General features: G+C 44.5%; 1 long non-coding RNA gene across 1 annotated transcript in view; it reads left to right on the top strand.

Annotated features, from left to right (window-relative positions):
* LOC310710114 overlaps nt 1-20,247 on the top strand; it is a 39,839-nt gene that overhangs the window by 15,770 nt on the left and 3,822 nt on the right. The window contains exons 3-4 of the long non-coding RNA XR_014527813.1: nt 3,422-3,550; nt 15,269-15,389. This is a non-coding gene — a long non-coding RNA (uncharacterized lncRNA). The remainder of the gene's footprint in view (nt 1-3,421; nt 3,551-15,268; nt 15,390-20,247) is intronic.

Genomic DNA, 20,247 nt, shown 5'->3' with positions numbered 1-20,247 from the left:
ATGTTCCTATCCTGCCTTTCTATTTCAAATTGCAGTGCCCAAGGCCACAAATATCAAAATTCCACTCAAAACTTAACCCACACAAAGGGAGCAGCAAAGAAAATTGGGAAAGCAAGAACTATAAATTCAAAGAAGACTCACCTGGCTGAAAGACTTGTCAGAACAGAGGCGTCTTTAGCTGTCATCAAAACATAAACAGGGAGGGACATGATTGATCATCTGCAGCAGGGAGCTTCACATCCTGGGTACCACAACAGAGGACACCTTTCTGCACATTCAACTGTGCAAAATGGGCACCTCTGAAAGTGGCAGTGGGACACTGAGAAGGATTTCGGAGACTAAATGAGCAGGCAATAATATGGAGAGGACATAGCCCTTTCAATTGCAGGATAAGCAACCTCATAACTAACCCGCTTAAGTCTAATTAGTGCATGAAGGACTTAAGACAATTGAATAAGCTGTCCTGCCAGGCTTAGCTCACCTTGGGAGGGACTAGGTAATCAAGCCACTGTTCCCCTCCAGTCTCCCTTAGAAGCTCAGTGGGTGAAGAGGCTAAACAGGTTGCTCCAGCTTAGCCGCATGGCTTTCACAAGCCATTGAGGTGTTCCTATATCAATAATTTAGGAACTTTCACCACTGTAACTAGGCCATGTTTTACTGCCTGTGCAACTTTTTATGAATGCTGTATGGAAAAGCACATAAATCTGACCTTTGGGGAGTTCGTAAGTAAACCATTTTAAACTTACCAAATGTGTGATATTTTTTTTATGCTAAGGGAAGAGGGAAGTTTTGGAACTCACAATGGCATATTTTAAAGGACTAACTACCTATATTTCCATGCTTTACTTTGTTGCTTATGTTGTGATTCTCTCACCAAAGATTACTTGCCCCAAACTAAGATCTTGGCATCCAGGAATTCTCATTTTTATACCTATTTTTCCCCTTGCCACCAACAGAAGTATTGTGGGTCCAAGCAGTTTGGATCTTTGAAGGTAAGCAGCCTTTTGAACTGAGCCTGGAAATGGTGGAGCTGCTATAAGAGGGAAGTTGCATAAATTAAATAAAAAGAACCCTGGTTACTTGTGAAGCTGTTTGTGCCTGTTGTATCATGCAGCGTTCACATAATGGAAGTGTGTGGGAGACCTGTGAGTGCTTCAGTTTTAATTGTAGGAAGCATGCATTGGAGAGAATACATTCAAGGCCTCTAGGGAATAAATTTGACAAGGAGAAATAAAAAGCAGAGGAGAAGATCAAAACTGGTGGGGATTTCTGTATCCTCCAGCATTCTGCCAATCAAAATCGGGACTTGCATCTTTCGCTACCACGCTCCTGTGTGAGCCAGCTGAGGCTGCCCTACCCCAGCCCCTTCCTCCATTACTGGAAGCAGCTCCCTCAGCAAGCACCACACCTCCTCCTCTTCCTCTTCCTCTTCCCCGTCCCCATCATCATCCTCATTTTCATTGGCTTTTTTCTCCTCCTTCAGCAGGGGTGGTGTCAGGAGGAGGCAGCGTAGCCTCTGGGCCTGGCCTGCACCAGCAGCAGCTCCCCCTCCAGGGGTTCCAGCTCGGGTGCCTTCTTTAGTGCGAAAGACACATCTTTTAGTGCCGAACTCACATGGGAGCCAGCTGACTCATGCAAGAGCTCAGCACTGAAAATGGGACATCCAAGTCGAAGCCAGGGTAGCTTCTGTCATTCCAGGGTGTCCCAGTCAAATCGAGACTGTTGACAGGAATGGATTTCAAAATGCTGCAGGAGGCAGAAATGGAACTGTTGACGTCCCCTGTTATATTATGGGCATTATCGCTAATTATACTAGCACAACTGCCATCTCCAGAGCAAAACAGCCATGAGAGCTGCACTTGCTGAATGAAGAGTAGCAATTGACCAGCAACTTGACTTAGTGGTTTCAAGTATGGGCAAACACCAATTCCCCCGCAAGCGGAGTGCTTGCTGAGGTAATTTTGTCTGGATAATTTACTGACGGCTTTGCAGTCCTGATGGGGGGAGGAAAACCCCCATGTATTTACAAAACTGAGGTCAGGCAGAGGTGTTACATTTTATATATATGAGAAGAGGTATATGTATTTTCAGAAAGAAATTTTAAGAGAGTGATTAGCAATTACAGATTTTTGTGGGAAGTGAAAAAGAGGGGGCATGCACAGGTACAAAACCTGAGTCCTTAGATGGCTTATGCCACCCTTTGTATAACCGTAAGAATCACACATGCTTCATTAAGCTAGGTAGACTAACAGAAGAGGTGCATTAAAAGTGAAAAAGCTTCTTGCGTGTCAAAGCAAGAGCCATCTGTTTGAGCTCTGTGGGCGGGGTGGAGGGGGAAATAGTAAATTGTGTAAGGGAAGCTGTTTGAACAGTAACCATGTCAAGAATAAATTGAGCAAAGTTCCTTGTCATTTATAAACTGGGCTTCTAAAAAAAACCCCAACTATTGCTCGGGAGGGAACAGTATTGTTTGTTTGTTACTATATTATGTATTTTTGTGCTTTTATAATGTAAACTGCCCTGGGATCCTTGGATGAAAGGCGGTATAGAAATGAAAGAAAGAAAGAGAAAGAAAGAAAACTAAACTGGTTTTCCAAGCTATTTTGGGAAGTTGTTTGCATCCGCTCGATGGGAGAGCCTCAAAATGCTCTTGAAATTTATGCAAATTGTGTGTGGTTTGCGTAAAACAAATATGCTGTGATAATAAATCTCATGCTTTCTGATGTTCCTCTTACTTCTAACTCAAGAAAGGTGAAGCCATCAGCAATTCCAAGGATAGTTCCCCTGTCCAAAAACTTGTAGAATTCTATTAATGGGCAATCCAAATGTTGCACCAAGAACATGAGGATTCTCTTATCCGTATAAATTATGCAAGTTCAGAATTTGCATTGTTTATCTTATTTTTCAGAACTTTTTCTAAAATTTTGACTGTTGTGCATAACTTATTCTGGTTTTTCTAGTTGCAGAACAGACAAGGAGCTGTTCATGGCACTGAAGCCCTGCCCCAGCTCCTGGGAATCTTGTTCAGCCACCTCTGTTTACACACTTCCAAGCATACCTTATCTTCACAGCCATCAGGGCTAGGGTTTTGTTTCAGTTTTAAATGCAAGTTGAGGTTTATCAGCCTGCAGTGTGGCGCAGAAGGCGAGTGTCAAATCAGAAACCAAGCAGATCCAGCTTTCAAATTCCATAAAGCCATAAACCTCACTGGGTGACCTTCAACAAATCACTATCTCTCAGCCTGACCTACCCTGCAGGGTTATTGTGAATATAAAGTTGTGGGGAACCATGTACACTTTCCTAAACTCTTTGGACGAAAGGCAGGATAGAAAAGAAGAAAAAACAAAAACACTTCTTCTGCACTCCTGCAGAATTGCGGAGTGCATAGCAGCCCTGCGTAATATAACCTCTATTCCCATAGGCTAAAGGCATCTGCTTTGAGTTTCAAGGATGGGGAAGAAAAGTCGTCTGGTGTTCACATCCTGTGCTTCATTTCCAAAAATTAGAGTGAGCAACCAAGCTTGGAAGTTGCCCCTTCAGCAAATCTCAGGTATGATGCCTAACTGTGGTTGATTTGTAGTAGTGAAAGGGCTCTGACTGTGAATTATGATATGCCATTCTGCTGTATTATGATTGATTGATTGATTGATTGATTTTAGCATCTTTATGACTATCTGCCATTTAGGGTTGGTGGGTTGTTGTTTCTTGCTGTGTACACTGAAGTCATGGTGAAACAGTTGCTATATTTTAGAAATAAAACAGACACACGTCAATTCAGCATGTGGGCAAACGCATTCTCATCCGTGTCGTTGCTCCGTGTCACCAAAGCGACCTGGCTCGTTCCTAGTGGCCCTTGCACTTTTGGCACTGCAGATTGGTGGAATTGCAGGCTTATTTACAGGCAGCAGAAAGATGCAATGATCCTGAGCAAGAGGATACCTTTCCTTCCGGGTTGCGTCATCTTGGTGTGTGCTAAAGGCACTCAGTCAGGAACTTGGGAAGCTTTTAGGTAGACCATAGTTAGTAGTATGTTCTTACTAAACTGGATCAGTTCATACCATCCTAGACATTCAATGTATGAGAAGAGCACTAGACCTCTAGCTCCACTGTGGCCTCCTAAAAACAAAAGCATGTCAACATACTTATTCACTAGCAATGTGTCAATTATGGCATGGGTTTCAATGGGTAGGAGAGGATATATTAATTGCAACTTATCCCTCCAGGCTCCCACGTGTGTGGGTTGAACAGTTTCAAAATTCCATCCTTGTTGGCAGCAGAATTAAAAGGAATTAGGCTGTAAAGCCTTGCTTTGAGCAAGTCCAGCTAATGAAGTAAGCTGGTTTCCCCCCCCTTCTTACCCCGCTTAACAAAGAATCAGGCAAGAGCTTGTAAAGTAAGTTTAAAAATAAGATTTACTTACATTATAATTACTGTATGCATTGGCTCACAACAATGGCAGCAGTAAAAACTACGCAGGCAAAATATTTATATTTACAGTATAACCAGCTTCAGGCATGGGCCTAAAACTGGAGCAGGCGGAGGCATGTCTGTATCCAATGCTGGTCAAAGGAAGAGAGAGGGGAACAGGAAGTATTATACGCTCCTTCCATCCTAGGAGAGGAGGGAAAATGACATCGCACAGAGCCCTCTCTACCAGTTGTATTTCTGTGGTTTGACTAGCTGCCTATCAGCAATACAGCTCTGTGGACTTAGACCCTTCTCATGCTAACTAGCAAGACACAACACAGCATACACAGATACAACCCAGCCATCTCCCACTTTTGTGGACTGCTCAACATAAGAGTTAAAAATAGAAACTAGAACGTCAAGCTGGCCAAACCTTAATCACCATGGCCAAGAGGATCTGGTCCATCATATTATATTCTTCAGGGCTTTTGTGAATCAGGCTAATTCAGGGGTGAGGAAACTATGGCTTGAATCTTTAAGCCTTGCTTCATGCCCCCATTAAACTGTGCCCCCAAACCACTATCTACTCCAAGAGGGAATGTCACTGAAATACACTCGGAGTCCTGTAGTGATTTCATGCTCTTTATTGCAGCTTGTAAAAAAGTGAATCAATTGCCCCCCAAACCTCAGGCTTTTATATACATTATTTACACAATGAGTCCTGGCTGATTGGCTGATTCTGCTTCCCTCCTGGAGCCTGATTGGTCTTTTCCTGCAGGCCAATCAGTTGATGCATTCTAGGATCCTACTTGCCTATTGTTCTAGGATCCAAGCTTAGTACAGTGGTACCTCGGGATGCGAACGGGATCTGTTCCGGAGCCCGTTCGCATCCCGAAGCAAACGTAACCCGTGTCTGCACGTGTGCGTGTGCATGGGTCACATTTCGGCACTTCTGTGCATGTGCATGACGTCATTTTAACAGTCTGCACATGCGCGTGTGGGGAAACCTGGAAGTAACGCACTCCGTTACTTCTGGGTCGCCACAGAGCGCAACCCGAAAATGCTTAACCCGAAGCGTATTCATCCTGAGGTATGACTGTACATAACAGTCACGTTGGCAGAGGAGCCGATAATGGAAACCAGTTTAGTAACAGTGATGACTGCAAACCAGTGTTTCTTTTTCCTATTTTCATTGTGAGCCAAATTCATTCAGACTTCACGCCTGTTCTGTTTCCAGAAGCATTTGAACAAGCAATTGTTGCATTCCTAGATACCTATAAAAAGCATGAAGCATATTTTAGATTTGTAGATCAAACACTGGCATGAGAGTCTTCAGAAGTGTCTTGTACTGTACAGAGGTGAACAAGAGTTCATTCACACACACACACACACACACACACACACACACACACACACACACACCTGTATGCTGCTATGCAGATGTTAATGGGAAGGCTCCATTTCTTAGAATCATAGAACCATAGTATTGTAGAGTCGGAAGGAATCCTGAGGCTCATCTAGTCCAACTTCCTGCAATGCAGGAATATGCAGCTGTCCCAAACGGGGATCAAACCTGCAACCAGTGCTTTTTTTCTGGGGGGACACAGGGGTCCGCATACCCCTGAGCATTTTGTGACTCTAAGTTTGGCCTCATTGAGGGGCAGTATTTCAATATGAGTAGGAAAATGAGAGTACCTCTCAACATTTTTTAAGAAAAAAAAACCACCCCCCAAAAATCTGCAACCTTGGTATTCTTAGACAGTTTACCAGAGAAATGGGCGGTCAGTGTGGGAGAGCTAAAAAGAAATGGGATGTCCCAGTTGGGCTGTTGATGACACTATCCATTCTGGCCAACAGGAACTTGCTATCTTCTTTCCTTCATTGATCTTAGATTTCCACAGTCAGTAAACTGCAGGCCTGTCATTTTGCAGGAAGGAAATTTTTCAACTAGTGTGGGTTTTCCCTGAGAGCAGTGTGCACTAGTGGAAGCAGCAGCAACAGCTCCCTTCTTCATGAGGCCTGGAAACCCTCTTTTGGTCTGTGAGAAATGACGCTTGTGGGGGGTTGGGGTAGAGAGAAACTGCCAGAAGAAAATCATGTCTGAGGAAATGTATGTGAAGTTTCCGTGCTATTTGGGCGACCCCTTTCTTAGGTTATGTCCTGGCTTGCCTAATGAATCGAGCAAGCAATTAGAAATGAACTATTTGACTAACAGAAAAGTGATATTAAACATACAAGATGCAAAGGTGCAACTTGGTTTTGAAGCAAGATGCGTCTCTGAAAGCTCACTCTTGAAGTCTTGACGCATTAGATACCTACAGAGTACAAGGGAGCTGTTATTTATTTTCTTTACTGGGGACAATGAGTTCTGTCTGTTTCTCTTCCTGTTTCATGGGTTATTCCTCCCCACCTACCTGCAAAAAAAACCCTCCTTACTGATGCAATTGCTGCCAGCCCAGTTTCTTCCACGCCATGAGTTCTCGACTATATCCCGTGTTGCAGTCACCGTACTGCATCCTTCCTGTTGTTGACTCTACAGCTTTGCCCCAACCGCACAGTTTCCCTCTTTTAGACACGTCACAGCAGCGTAAAAGCCTTGTGCTCCACTCCTATATAAACATGTCCATACAAAAGAGGAAAGAATGGATATTTTCTGCAGGGTCCCAGAGAGGAAATTAAATACAGCCCACCCCGTCCTCCAATGTTGGGGCTTGTTCTATTTTTTTTAGCGTCTAGGTTGCAATATTATTTTTTTCCGAATTCAACCAATACAAAATATTTTCAACAGCACAGTTGTTTTTATTTATTTTTACATCTCAGCCTCACAAAGCAACCCAGGGTGGTTATTTTATTGATTTTAATAATAAAAAAGTAAAGTTACACTATGCCATGCAATTATATAACCTATCTTTTCCTCCAAAAAGCTCAAACTGGTGTACACAACTCTCACTCTCCCCATTTTACCATCACAACCACCCTGTGAGGTAGGATAGCAGGGGCTGGCCCAAAGTCACTCAGTAAGTGAGCTTCAAGGCTTAGTGAGGATTCAAACCCTGATCTCCCGGGTCCTAACCCAACACTCTAACCAGTACACTACACTGTCCAGTTACCACACTACTGGCTATTAGCATTTGTATCTTTCCTGCAGTGTCCTAGGCATGTTAGCAGCCCAATCCCTGCCCAGTAGCCCTGCGGTTCACAAGAAACAGAAGTCAGGAAAACATAGGAATTTATTACACTTTCCCCTCCATTCTCACATTGCTCACAGTAACCCTGGCTCATGCAAAATCCTGAAATCAATAACTACAGCTTGATGGTAAATAAATAATCCGTAACCAAGTTGTTGCTGGACATTTCCAGCGGCTATGACCTCACTGGATTTCCAAGGAATAAGCATCGTCATGGCATAGCTTGAATAAAATGCCCCAAGGACATTTTGTTTGCTTGGCAATGCACGGGAGCTGCTGCCAGGAGCTTCACTGCCCAGGAAGGAAGTCTTGCTAGAGGGGGAATGCTGCCTTTACTCAAAGGGCATATTGAGCAATGGGGAGCTGTCAGGGCGAGAATGAGTTGGACCCTCTTAGAACATAATTGGCTGTGCACAGGGTGAGAAGTAGAAAGCCAAGGGGGTAATTAAGGGGTGTGCATAACGGGCCACTCCAGAATGTTGTTTTTTGGCAGGTGCATTTTGCACAATGTAGTTGATGCAATAATAGTGCATCAGCAGTGGGTTTATACTGGACTGTCCACACATCATTTCTCTTCATAATTTGTTCTGCGATGCTTCCACGATGTTACTGCATTGTTGCTGTCTGGAGGTGCAGTCTTGAACTATAGCGCTATGTCCTCCTAGTGGCACAGCAGTAACTAGCATAGCTTGCAAAGCTGAGCAGGGTCCAGTATGGTTTCCAGTTGGATGGGGAACCGCATGTTGAGATTCCTGCAATGCATGGGGTCGGATTAGATGATCCTCTGGGTCCCTTCCAACTCTACAATACTACCGTTCTATGAAAAGCAAGCCAAAAAGTTTAAAAACAAAACAAAACACAAAACCAAAACATGTGTGGTAACAAAAAGTTACAGAATTTCGGCGACAAGTTACGGGATATGCACTGACTGGAACGGAAGCCATGTGATTACTCCAAAACAGTTTCAGATGCAAACAGCATTGAAACTGGGATTGCATTTGACTGGCCTGATACCATCATGAGCACATATAATCAGGAATAAAAAAATATGTCTTCAGAGGCCCTAGAATTTCAGCAAGCAGCTACGCAACAGGTGCTGATGGAAATGAAGCAGTATGTCTATCTTGAAACTTTAGCAGGCTCAAATGGTGTTGAAAGTGGGGTTTCCTATAGCCATCATGAGCATAAATAATCATACATGTGCAATATAAAGGATACCCAGATAGGCGCTAAGGTTTATGACAGGGGGGTTGGGGTGAGCAACTGAGGCCAACAGGCTAGACCCAAGCCCCCAGACTGATATTATCCTTCTCTCTGCAGACTGGCAGACTGACTGAACCAGAAAGATCTTGCAGCAATAATTGCTGTAATATTCTGGAAGAGAAACCAGCTCTCAAGCATTACAAATGCCTATTAAAATAAAGAGACATCTGGCAACCTGCAGAGTCTTGGTTTCTATTGCAGGGGGAGCACAATGGAGCTGGAGCTGCTGCTTTCTTTCTTCTCCTCACTGGGCTTGCATGCGGATTCTTGGCCAAGCGTAGCGAGTGGATCACACAGCTGGGAAAATGCAACCCTCTCCGCCTGTTTGGCTGCTCCTGAGCCATGTGGCTGAACATGAGAGCACGGGCAGTTGGCCAGCTGCTTTCCTCAAAGTCTGGGTCAAGGCAGTCCACTGGGGAGGCTTGTTTACGCCGTCAACTGCCGTCGCTTGCAAAGCTCTGCTCCGTGCAGAGTGCTGGGGAGCAACCAGTCCAGGGCGCTCCGCAGTATAATTTCTGCCGCTTGTTTGTTTACCCTCTGCGCTGCTTATGAGGGAGGACCACCGCACTGAGCTTGGCGACTAAGCCCTGTGGTCAGCATGCATGCAAGAACCTGCAGAGCAAGGGCTGGAAAAGGTCACGGCATATGAGGGGCTGGGAGGGGCCCTGCAAGGCTGGGAATCCAAAGGGTTTGACCTGTTTAGGCCTGCACAGTTTGCTCTGTCCTCCCTTAACTGAGTGGCATCTCAACAGGCCAGTTGTATAGTGTTGCTTCAGTGGCTGTGGTGTAAACAAAGGCTTGTGCTGCGGCAACTAAAGCAGCATTTTTGTGCAAGGCAACTCAGACCCTACAACTCGACCCCTCGGTCACTGGATACTTCCCCTTACTAGTCACTTAGCATTGCAAGTATCTTACTTATATCCCCCTAGAAACTCAAGGCAAGGTTCCAAAGGGCCATAGTTCAGGGACAGAGCAGCTACTTTGCGCGCAAAAAGGTCTCAAAATCAATCCTCACTCCCAATACGGCTGGGGAGGACTCCTGCCTCGAACCAGCCACTGCCCGTCTGACGGTATTGAGCACTGGTCTGACTTGGTGAAAGGCATTTCCCTGTGTTCCCCCATTTTATCCACACAAGAACCCTGTGAAATAGGTCAGGCTGAGAGTGCGTCTGGCCCAGCAAGTTACATACATAGCTGAGTGGTGATGAACGGTGTCGTGTCTATTGAAAGAGCAAGGCAAAAGAATGTGTTAATCTTGTTTTGGTCTGCACATGGCTGCAATATCTGTGGATGTTGAAATAAGATGCTGAAATAAGTTTTGAAATGAGATTCACCTGCCAGGATGGCTGGATTCTGCACATGAATTGGGAGTGGGAGAGACGTCTTGTCCTTCAGTTCAGGCAGTGAAATGCTTTGGGCTGACTGAACTCCCTCTCTCCGGTTGTTCTCATTAGAGTGCATCAAAGACATGAAAAATTGAACTGGGTGGAATTTGTCATTCTGTAAAATTCTCAGAAGGATGAATCCTTCGATCTGGGAGAGGTTTGGCCCAGTGCTGAAACATAGGGAGAGCTGTCTCCTCCCACCAGTGCTGGGACCCCCAAAATTGGAGGGGGAGGGAGCTAGATGGAAAACAGGACAAAGCTTCTGCACCTTTAATAGTTATCCAGAAGGGATTTCAGCAGATGGGTGTCGTCTTCATTCACATGGCCGTCCTAAATCTGCACCTTTAATGCAGCAGAATATAAGACAAGAGCTACCAGGGTGGATGCGAATAATTTTACTGACAAAATGTTGGACAACAGCGCGCGCACACAGGGCCATTGCATAAGCGGCATTAAGGCTGCAATTCTAACTCCGCTTACCTGGGAATAAGTCCCACTGAATTCAGTAGCAGTTGAATTCTGAGCAGGCAGAGTTAGGATTGCAACCCAAGTGCATCTTTGCATAGATGCAAGGTAAATGCCATATCTCAGGGGTATGCCCGGTGGCCGGATCCGGCCCATTTGCCTTCTCAATCTGGCCTGCAAACAGTCCGGGAATCAGCATGTTTTTACATGAGTAGAATGAGTCCTTTTATTTAAAATGCATCTCTGGGTTCTTTGTGGGGCATAGGAATTCATTCATCCCCCCTCAAAAAAATATAGTCTGGCCCACCACGTGGTCTGAGGGACCTGCCCCTGGCTGAAAAAGGTTGCTGACCCCTGCCATATCTAATTTGCTCCTTATGGAAGGTTGGTGAGGAGCATAAACTGACAGCTTTCGACAGAACAAAGCTTACATAAGTGCTTGCAGTATTTTGGCCTCTGCGATCTGCACTGCTCTGCAACCTCCTATTGCCATTAAAGCCTTTGCTTATAATTGGCCTCTGCAGAAAGAGAGAGGGGAGAAACCACAGCAGATACTCGGAAAAGGTTGCTCAGGAACTTAATGAGGCAAGAGCAAGACTGACTTGGCAGAAGCAGAGTCTCTGCTTTTCCTGGAAGGGAGTGACTGTACAAAGCTGAAGCAAACCTGCACTTCCTGGTACGTTTTTCAAGGACAAAAAACGGCTGGGTATTTTGGTTGTCCTGATCAGGCAGGCAAAAAAAGGAAAGAAAGTTAAACTATAACAGGCAGTTAGTTATTGCCACTTCCTTAATTCCTGTGGCACCCAAAGTGTCCGCCGTTAAAGAGAAAGGAACTAAAAATGGCACTGCTGCTTGCAGTGATATTTTGTTCTCCACTATCCACAATCTGGAGTGGAGCCTGGATTATATGATTTAATTCCAAGTTGTAGCTTGCAAAGTTTTTCTCCTTCTTTTTTAAGCAGAATGTTTATTCATGCTCCTGAAAGGTCATCTGGTACAGTGTTTCAAGTAGAGCTCTTGGCCCATTGAACAATATCCTTCCACATCCCACAAGTGGCACCCATTGGAGACAAGGCATTCCTCTCATGCTGCTTGCTGGTCCACCCTTTTTAGCTGCTGAAGCCTTGGGAAAAAGTAACACAGTTTTGCAAGAATATCCTTGTCCTCTGCCATTTGATATTTTTCCCCTGTGGTGATCTTGACACAAAATGTTTCTCGTGAACTGCAGCCACCTACCAGCGTGTTTTGAAAAGGGCTGGGTGCTGTTTGTCTGTGTCAGCCCCCACGTCCAGCTAGATTATCAAGGCAAACAAAACAACATGGGAAACTGCTGCTCAAAAGGCCTGCTGGGATGGGAAAGGGAGGCCAGAGCATTTTTTTTTGCCTGTGTGGAATGAGGACACCGTTGAGTCGTGCAGGACAAAGAGTGTGTTGCTCACTCCTGCCAAAGCAACTTCCTGACGTCTGGATGAAGCTTTAAAGTTTTCAGAAGAGAAACGGCAGGGAAACCTAGAGAGATACTGTAAAGTGCAGCAAGGCCCAAAGTATGTTTGCTCAGGTGCAAGTTCCTGCTGAGCTCAACAAGACTTCCTCCCGGGTTGGTGTGCATAGGATTGAAGCGTTGATTTTTGCAAAGTGCTTTATTATCCTGCTTGTGTTTTCCCTCCTCCTAATAGCCTCCTACATTAGGTAAAAATCGTTGCTCTCATTTCACAGATGGGAACTGAAATGGAAAATCACTTGCTCAGGACCCCCACTATGCTGCCGTGAACCCCCATCCCTCTAAACCTATGTCCTGGGTAAGGTAGCCGAGTGAAAAAGAGAGCTGGGCTCCCTGCACCTTTGGTAGTTGTGTAGAAGAGGGAATTTCACCAGGTGCAATTCCCTCTTTTGCGCTGCCCTGTCCTCTTTTTCACCTGCCCACCCTAGTCGAGGACTGGGATCTCTGGCTCAAGTGAGACCTCCTAGGGCTGATTCCCCTTCCATCGCCCCATGAGGTGTGCTAGGATGTTGCTGAAGGGCTGGAAGCAGATGCTGTGCCTTTAAGATCACACCCACGTCATACAATTAAAGCACATGACTTTCTCCAGAGACCCCCCAGGAGCTAGAGTTTGCCTCTCATAGAGCTACCACAACCAACACTCTCAACATAATACGGTTCCCAGGATTATATGCATCGTATGCAAGTAACCTAACTGTTTTAAGACAGAATTTCACCTGAACTGGCCTCTACCCAGAAACAGAACAGGAGTCCTCCAAGCATCCTTTTTAAAATTATGATTATTTGTGCTTATGATCTTCTTTCAATATTGTTTGTGCCTGCCGACGTTTTGGGGTGATCATACGACTTCATTTCCAATCAGTGCAGACCCTGCAACTTCCTTCAGAAGTTCCATAACTTTTCTTGCCACAATGTTCTGAGGCTGAGGGGCTTTTGTTTTTCTCTTTGTCGTCCTACATTTATTGTGCTGCAACTCCTCCAGACAGCAAAATGTGGTAGGATTGGGGAAGCGTCGCATAACAAGTGATAAAGCAGAATAAATTTGCCACTAATGCACTGTTGTTGTGTCAAGAAGAGTTGAAGAATACACCCACAATAAAACACAAGCATGGCTTCTACTTTGGAGATAAGACACACTTTCCTTTTTCTGTGTCTCTCTGTGTGGGGGAGAGACAGAGAAAGATAGAGAGACCTTGCAGCTGCTCATTTGAGTGGGGGGAGATTGCTAGAAGCCATATTCACCTTTCTGCCCCCAACTCATGTCCAGGGCTTAACTTAAGCCAGGACTGCTTGCCATAGCTAATCTCCTTGGCCAGAGGATTTGCTTTCATGAGCTCTGGCAAGGAGCACTAGTTAAATGAAACCCATATACTCAAGGTTTGCAGCTTCACAACAGCCAGAAATGTTGCCCTTGTTGCTTCCTCTGCCTACTGTGAAAGCCTGCTACACCTGTTGAATTTTTGCCTGCTCTGAAAAGCACAAGAGCTCTAAAGTTGGGAATTCTAGTAGATGGCACCAGCACTGCTCAGGCCCCCCTCCCCGGCCTTAGCTGCTGCCTTCCTCTTATCACTGCTACTTAATACAGCGTCAAAAATGTCTGATCTTTGGGGTCAGATTACCTATGGCAGCAGATGTTTTGCCGGGGTTTGAGCCAAGTGCCTGGTCTGGGAACACCAATCCTATAGTAGTGTGGTGAAGCTAAGGAGGTCTGGACTGGATCCAGCTAATGGGTGGGAGATCTGCTAGGAAGCCGTTCAAATTTCTAAAGCAAGAATAGGCTCAAGTGTGATCAATAAATAGTTATAGGGCTGCAATCAATATACTGTACTAAAATTCTCTCAGTCAAATGAAACATTCCTCCACCCCGGTTATATGTGGCTTCCCCTCCCTAAGCCAGCCAAACGAATTCCCAGCTCTTCATGGCCTCGACCCCTGGCCCAGTAGGCAACACGGGAGTTTAGGCTGTGGTCCAGCAGGGTAAAGCCACTCCATGTGGGGACAAGCAGGTTTGAGCAAGGTGAAAGGATCCTCAGGCATGAACTCAACTACCTTGCTATCAGAGCCACAGAGGCGTGGAAATAGCATGCTGGGCCCATCAAGGATCCAGGCTTCCTTCGCTCTGATGATGAAGATAGGTCTCCTGGTGGAAAAAGGGAGAGGGCCTTTTCTGTGGTGGCCTCATAGCCTTGGGACTTCCTGCGCTGGATCAGTGGTGGTTTCCCATGCTTCAAGCCTTTTGGAAGGCCCTAAAGACATACCTCTTCCATGTGGTTTGCTCATGATTTATTGTATATTACAGCCCGGGCTGGACTGTAGTCTATCACTTAGGCTTATTATTGTGTGAACATAGGTTGCTATAATGAAACAATTGGGGTGGTAGTAATCGCACCTTATTCCTAGATCCCTCACTTTGGGGAAGCCTGTAAAAGCCCTTTTTTGTCAAGGGGGGGGGACCGTCGCATTTTAAATGAGGATTATTGATTTTTCTGCAGATGCACAATTAGTGGGAATTTAATCAATCAATTTGGTGATGTACTGACTAAGATTTATTTAATTGAACCATAATGATGGCAACCCAGCAAAGCTTATCTTAATTGGCTAGCATCCAAGCAGCACCATTTTACAGTTTAAAAAGGCAGTGGTAGAACAAGAGAAAGCCAGAAATTAAAAGTCCCCACCTACATGGAACATATTCCCAAAGTATAAATCTGTTATTGAGCTTTTGGAAGTGGAGAGATGTTAGGTAACCTCCATTTCCCCCCACAGAGATATAGTACTGGTGAGTTATTTAGCAGTCAGTCCCTCTTTCCAGGGAACTCTTGAGAACTGTTGCTCTTTGAAGGAAACTCTCAGCACCCTTAACAAACCACAGCTCCCAGGAAGCCATGCTTAAAGGGGTATGATGCTGCTATAAATATACAGTGCAGATGGGCCATGAAATCAAACTAATCATGCAACAATTCATATGGAAACATTAGAGCAATATAAAATCAAGCAATAGAACTTCTACTCTTTCTGTGTTGAGTCATATGGAACAATGGTTTTGATTTGGTTTTCAGATTATTGCAGAAAAGCAATGCCTTCGTAGAGCTGAAGTGGAAGCAGCACACGAGAAGAGAGCAGTCAAGGCAATGGGGACCAGAGGACCTCTGACATTGCTGTGACATCACAGCAGATCAGGTAATGGCATCAAGAAGGAAGAGGCCTGTCCTTCTCCTGTCTCTTGCCCTGGTGTGGAAGTAAACATCATCACCTGCTAACTGCTGTTGATAAAAATATTTGTTGAAGGGAGGGCTACAGGGGTCAGCTGAAAAGTTGGCACCTCTGCAAGGAAGGTGTGATTTGCAAAGATGTCACAGATTGTGGAAGGGATTTCAAAAATAAAGTGATCCCTGAAGGTGGATGGGAATATAGGAAAGACAGACCCTTGTACTGATTTAAATAAAGGTGTGGATGAGCAGATGGCACAAGTCATCTGTCCAAAAAATCTGTAAGGGTATGGATGTGCATATTCTTGTTTTCAGAGCAAACATGTTTGTATTTTATCCCTTGGCTGGTCAGACAGTTGAGCTTACTAAGTGCTAAGCACTCTGCAGCTGGGTAAAAGTCAGTCAAGTGTGCAAAGGGCAAGGGCTGAGGCTGAGGCTGGCGCAGGGTTGGTGCCTGTGGGACAAACAGCACAATCTCAGTATACATGTCTACTCAGAAGTAAGTCAACAGAGCTCACTCATAGGACTGCAGCCTAAAGAAACTTGCAAGGCATTCAGACAAGCCAACAAGATAGCTAAATTATTGGGGTGGGGTGGGAGCATATTGATTTAAAAAAAAAAAGGCCCAGTGTGTTTTTTAAGGGCTTCATTCCTACAGGATAGAAAACCAGTTGTGGATTTACAAACAGCTTCAACGTTTTCCCAAACGACAGGAAGACATTCTTGTGTAGTTGCAACACTTGTGTTCTAACACCAAGGATTAGTGCCCGGCACTATTGGAAATTTAATCGCTGCACGGTTCTGCTCTCTCTGCTGTTGCCTGTACACACTTCACTTCTAGATAATAGAATTCAAGTGCAACCAATTTCTGAAAAGCATATCACAGGACAAATAACACAACCAACACTAAAAGGTAAAAAAACAGAAACTCAAACCTAAGAGCAATAAGTACCGGTACTGTATGTGATTTTTCAAAGCATAAAGATAAACACTCTGTGGTACAGCTCCATTTTTTTCAAGAGTGGCAACCTTAGGTACTTAAACTGTTTGTGCACCTATTTTGCACACATGAAAATCCTGCAAAATAAAATGTTACAAACAAATGAAAAGCTAAAACGGGCCATCATATTATTAAAGCAAAACATTTGCAGTGCTTCCCCTACATCTCTAGTGCCATCTTGTGGCTATTTTTTTCATTCGCAGACTAATAATTATTGTCTTGAACATTAATTCCAACCCTAGTTTTTGTCTTTCCAGATTGATCTGTTGAAACATTATGCTAATTACTGCGCACACCCACACACACCCCTACCTAGTTACTTAAGATTTGTCCCTAATGGACACTTCATTCTAGGGAAGGGATTTGCAACATCAATAGGAGAAATCCAGTTCCAAACGTTGAGCAATATTAAAATGATCTGCTGGATGGACAGAGTTAGGAACAGCAGCCCTGTCTTGTTGACAGGGAGGCTGCTCCTCTCACAGAGCACTCAGACACCATGGGAAATAGGGCCAGCCTAGATCAACCACAAGCGATATTGTGGGGCTCTGAAATGTGCATTCTGCAGGGGCAGGTGAGGTTGACTGGAATCTGCTGAATTATGACCTGAAGAGGTCCCAGAATCAATCCACACCAACCTAGAGTGGGTGTAAATTATTGATTCATCCCCTAGTGGAATCAGCTGGGGAGATGCAAAAGAAACCTGCTTGGAGTTAAAAATCAAGGTAGATCTCCCAATATCACCTACTCTGGCTCCCGCTAGTCCAGGGCTTTAGGAATGACAGAAGATCTACCTCTTTGCACCCAGTCCAGCCCCATTTAGGATTGCACTGTAAGGTACAACTAATTAAACTGAACGAAGAGATGGAGAAAAACAGTGCCACCAGCCACTCCAAAAGGAGACGCAACTTATCATACACCTTTTAACCTGTATGATATATGTGATTCCAGATGCCTATTTTGTCACATTGATACTTTATACCATGATGTGTGTGTTGGGAGGAGCAGGCATCTGAAGGTGACAGGCTCATCTCAGCCTTCCCTTTGAACCCCCCCCCCTTTCCAATGTGCTTTGCAGCACTCAGAGGTTGAAGCAGATGCACCCTGGTGTAGTGGTTAGAGTATTGGACTGGAACCTGGGAGACCACAGGGTTCAAATCCCCACTCAGCCATGAAGGTCGCTGGGTGACCTTGGGCCAGTCACAGTCTCTCACTCAGCCTAGCTTACATCACATGGTGGTTGTCTGTCTGGTACAGCCAGGATTTATGTTAGGGGGGCAGGCTTTACGGGGGACGGACGAACCTCAGTTAGTTAAGTTTTTTTATTGATTTACTTGATGGGGGTGCAGTCGCCTCCCTCCCCCCTGGTTGTGAGGATAAAAAATGAAGAGGAGAACCATGTATACTACACTGAGCGCCTTAGAAACAAAGGGAGGAAATTAATGCTATAACGGTGGTGGTGGTGGTGATGATGATGATGATAATAATAATAATAATAATAATAATAATAATAATAATAATAGTCTTAGAGAGCACACTAGTCAGAATTTCTAGACAAAAACAGAACAGCCATAAGAACTGTGGGCCTCCATCTAGCTACAAATAAGCCCAGTGCCGCCTAGTGTTTAAATTAAATAATGACACTTTTTGCATATCTCTCATCAGAAATAGTCTCCGAAACTATTTCAGGTTAAGAGATGCTGTTTCAGCCAGGAAGCTCATAGATGCAGGGCTTTTGGCCCTCCTAGTTTGTAACCTTCTTTAATTATAAAACTAACTCTCACCATCCTTCTTCTTCTTCTTCTTCTTCTTCTTCTTCTTCTTCTTCTTCTTCTTCTTCTTCGTCTAATTATACCCCACCCATGTGGCTGGGTTTCCCTAACCACTCTGGGCAGCTTACAGCATATACACAGAACGAAATATATATAAAAACATAACAAAACATCAGACATTAAAAACATCCCGACAAAAGCTGTTTATCAACCCAACGAGAAATAGTTCTACATTAAATCATTCTCAGCCTTCTTTAAATTCTTTAAAGCAGGGGTGGACAACCTGAGGTACTAGACTACAATGCCTATCATCCTTGACCACATGCCATGTTGGGTGAGACTGGTAGGAGTTGCAGGTCCAGAACATCGGGGGGGGGGCAAAGGATCCCCATCCCTGCTATAAAGCAAAGAAAAATTACACCTGCAATAGTTAGATTCCTAATATCATCAGTCTTATCAATGAACCTCTAACGTGTAGAGATCCACCCCCCACCAGCACCACCCAAATCAATGTAGATTTCATATTTCACTGCATGATTTGCAGAAAAATTCTAACAGTTAAAGCTTATTGGTGTGAAATTCCCAAGAGGAGGTGAAATGGGTGGAAGAAGTTGAATCATCGCAGGTGTTGTTGACAGGAAAGCCTCAAGTCGCTAGAGTGACGCTTTGTATTTTCACGGCAAAGAGAAAGTTCCAGAAGAAAGAAAGTCGAAACCTGAGGGAAATTTCACTTTAATGAAGGCAGCCTTGCCACATTGGCAAGAGGAAACGACCTGCTTCAGGTGGTAATGGTGGGAGGAGGCACACTGGAATAGCTGTAGATGAAGGCAGGAGGAATTGAAATCTGAATAGTGCAGGGAAACTTTGTGAAGTGTTGGTTCTGGGGGACTGCTTACGGTAGATTCCGCTTCAGGCAGCAAAATACCTTGGGCTGGCACTGCATGTTTTATGACAAAAGAGGGGAGAGTGCTGTTGTGCTCATGTCCTGCTTTCAGGCTTCCCATAGGCATCTGATTTGTGAGAACAGGGTGCTCGACTAGATGGGACACTGGTCTGCTCTAGCAGCGTTTCCCCCAAGTTCTCGTGTTTATCTTATATAATTATTTATGTATTAGTATGACATGAGCCATCTTGGAAGAATTAACTCTCAGGGTTCAGCATTCAGTAGAATGCAATGTTCTGGTCAAATTCTCTCACCACCTGGGCCAGTGTGGTGTAGTGGTTAAGAGTGGTAGATTTGTCTCTGCTCCTCCACATGCAGCTGCTGGGTGACCTTGGGCTAGTCACACTTCTCTGAAGTCTCTCAGCCCCACTCACCTCACAGAGTGTTTGTTGTGGGGGAGGAAGGGAAAGGAGAATGTTAGCCGCTTTGAGACTCCTTCGGGTAGTGATAAAGCGCGATATCAAAATCCAAACTCCATATCAGAACACCAGTCTCTCAGTCTGTCCCCCAAATCATTCTGAAACTTTGGTGCTCGTGTTACAGAATAAGGATGGGACTTAACATCTCTGATTTTTTTCTTCTTCTTGTCCATATGTGTTAGGAAGGGGAAACACTTTTCAAGAATTCTCTTGTATCAAGTATTTTCAATACTTCATCAAACCATTCCTCCATGGAAGGTGTCCGGCTGCATTTCCAGCAATCATGTAATTGAAATTTTGCTGCTGTTGATAAAAGACCAGCAGGGTCCCTTTGTATTATTGGGATTTGTTCTCCTTGTAAGACTGTAACTGCAATCAAAGTAGTCACATTTACTCTATTATACATGTGATGTATGCAGAGTTTATACTTTATATATTGTACAATCTGAGCCCAGTGCCTAATTACTTTCAGGTACGCCCACCATAAATTCTATATGGATTTGTTTCAGGTGGGATATTTGGGAGGGAAGTAGCTGCTACTCAACTTTTTAATGGGTCCGTATATTTATAATAGTGGTTAATTCTGTAAACATGTCTACAGTTGATTACTTTTAAGTTCCATCTTCTTTTCTAGTCCCCTGTTATCATGCCCCAGATAACAGAATGACTTAGCCAGAGCACCATATTTTCAGCCT

This window comes from Podarcis liolepis, assembly GCF_965112155.1.
Source record: "Podarcis liolepis genome assembly, chromosome: 6".
Taxonomy (NCBI): Eukaryota; Metazoa; Chordata; class Lepidosauria; order Squamata; family Lacertidae; genus Podarcis; species Podarcis liolepis.
Note: the sequence above shows the minus strand (reverse complement) of the source record. Positions and strands in the feature narration are given on the sequence as shown.